We start from the raw sequence: 2,627 nt of genomic DNA, 5'->3' as shown, positions 1-2,627 counted from the left end.
CTGTGTTCTTTTTAAGAATTCTTTAAAAAGCCTGAAAAGTTCCAGAGAGTTCTTTGCTTTTAAAAGGTTTTCCTGCAGAAGATGAGGAGGATTTCAGAGTAGAGCAGTGACTGTCTAGTGTGCCTTAGAGCACAGCTGCTAAGCTGAGTGGAACATGTCGTTTAGCTGGTTCTGTGAATGTGGCCATCGGGTGTGGTCAGGTCCAGCAGGGACCACTGTTACAGACTAATAGACCTGCTTGGTACAACAGCCCAGTGTCTTTAACTGAACTTTACCCAGTGCTGGAAGAGGTGTGACTTGTGAATACCTGACCCAAGCCAGGACCCCAGCATGCCCCTCAGGATCTGTGCCCTGGGGAGAATGGGTGCTTCTGTATCCAAAGCTCATCCCATTTCTAGGGAGAAGTTTGTTTCTGAGAATTGGTGGCATGAGTTCAGTCATCTTGTAGGGAACAAACATTAAACAAAACTTATTGAATGACCTTGTAGAAAGGAAAGGCAAAGAAAGGAAGTCAAGCAAACTGGTTTTAGTCACAGCCATTCTTTCATGAGTTTTTATTCCTTCTTGTGAGAGCCATTGCTGTGTGTGTCTGTGCCCTCCTACCAGGACAATTCTGTGATGTGGAAGATGAAGAAAGCCGGGTGTCAGTTCTTGTCCAGTCTCTTAGGTCCTCTGGACTGGTGATAATGAACTAGCTTTTAGACTGAGTTTTCAGCACTTTCCTCAATCTTTACCTATATAATAGCTCTCCATCATGTCCTGGGCTAGCATAGAAACCTTTCTTTTCTCTCTCCCACTCTTTAGATTCTCCTGGACCTTTCATGCACGTAGGCATTTCCATTTGTTCTTCACTCTTATCAGCCTGTGCCTTTCCATGGCAAATAAGTAAAATACCATGAGGTGGTTGAAAAAACGTAATGGACATAATATCCCTTTGAGCAATGCCAAACACTTGGGCCTGAAAGCTCATCCTTGTGGCTTAGAACTTTACGGGAATTTTGGTCATTTTTTTCCCTTCTTTGCTGGGGAGCTGGAATGCTGAAACCTCACCTCATTGCACACACGCTGTCTGAGTTTTTGCAATGAAAACATAATGGTATGGATCTGGCAGCTTGAATCGTGTAGCTCATTCAGCAGATGCCAATAACAGCTGAATATTAGATATTAAGAAGAAGATACAAAATAAAGCTGTGAGATAGCATATGTTGGTTGGTAGCAAATATCTTCCAGATGCTTAGAAGCATGAGATTCAGCGTGGGAGTTACTTTGGTAAAACTATGGCACCATTGCTGCCAGCTCAGTGTATGTATTCAAAACAGAAGGATTTTGGAAACCCTTGTGAGACCAACACTGAGTAGTAAAGGTCAGCACATACGTTCCTAGAGCCCACACCTATCATGGCACTGAGATCTGCTGCACAAGGTTGGGATCCCTGCAGCAGTTTAAAGCCATGAATGCTCCCTGCATTTTTCTACCGCATCAAGAAATTTAGAAGGATGAAGCAGGCCTCATTTTTCTCATGATGCTGGTGCCTGAGTTGGCTTCATCTGGCCTAAGAAGAGCTGGTGGCTGCAGTGCCCGGGTAAGAGATGGCAAAGGTGCCTTACATGGGCACTGACTGCTGCAGGACCTACCTCTGAAACCTATGAGCTAAAATCGTGCTGCTGTTTCAAAAATCATGTGTCCCAGCACCCTCCTTCCACCTGCTTGGAGTCATGCTCACAAGAAGGGATGGGTAAGCACCAACACCCGTGGTGTGCAGTGCCTGTCAAGGACCTGCAGGTGCAATGAGACAAGCACAGGTCAGCACCTGGGCACCCTGCCTGCAGCACCTACCTCTGGGTGGTGGAGGTGGGCGGAGAGGGACCTGCCTGTGCCCAGCAAGGAGGAAACCTGACTCCTGGGACCTGGATCCCAAACAAACAGCATTGCCAACACTGTAAAAAGTTAATAGCAGAGGAGAAACGGTCAGAAAAGAGAAAAGCTCTTCTCCCCCGAGCCTGAGACACCACAGAGGTAAGAAAGCAGTAAAATCTTGCTTAATAGTTGGGACATCTGATCATTTGTATGATCAGATACCCCCACTCTCACTTGCAGGGAAAATTCTCAGCCAGAGAAGGTCTCTGACCTTACTGACAAAGTTTCCAGGTGGTGTCACAAGGCAGCACTGCATGTTGTATGGCCTTTGTGCCTCACAGACCTCTGGTGGGGGTCACAACATCATTCCAGTGGGTTCCAGCAGCACTTTCAATGTACTCTTGCTTGTTCCCTTCAACTGGAGAATTTTTACTTTACCTGCCAGCAGCAGCTTTGTCACTGCTGTTCTTTTGGCTCATGTAATTGGCATTTTGTTGGATTTACAAATAGAGGGAAATTTGTGACTCCCAGAAGATAGACAGTAGCTGCTCCATCAAGGCAAACAGGGCTGCACAGGTTTGGGATGAGCAATACACAGGTTTAGTAGGAATTGTTAGGAGGTTTACTGTGCCTGCACAGATTTCTGGCGTTATTTGAGGTGCTGGAGAGTGTATCCCACCTGCTTACCAGCTGCTATTTGAGGCTAGTGTGGTTCTCACATTAGGTGCTGTCCACCATCCTGCTGCCTCTGAGGGTGTCTGGCTACTGTG

This window comes from Poecile atricapillus, chromosome W (assembly GCF_030490865.1).
Source record: "Poecile atricapillus isolate bPoeAtr1 chromosome W, bPoeAtr1.hap1, whole genome shotgun sequence".
Taxonomy (NCBI): Eukaryota; Metazoa; Chordata; class Aves; order Passeriformes; family Paridae; genus Poecile; species Poecile atricapillus.
This window is presented reverse-complemented; position numbering follows the sequence as displayed.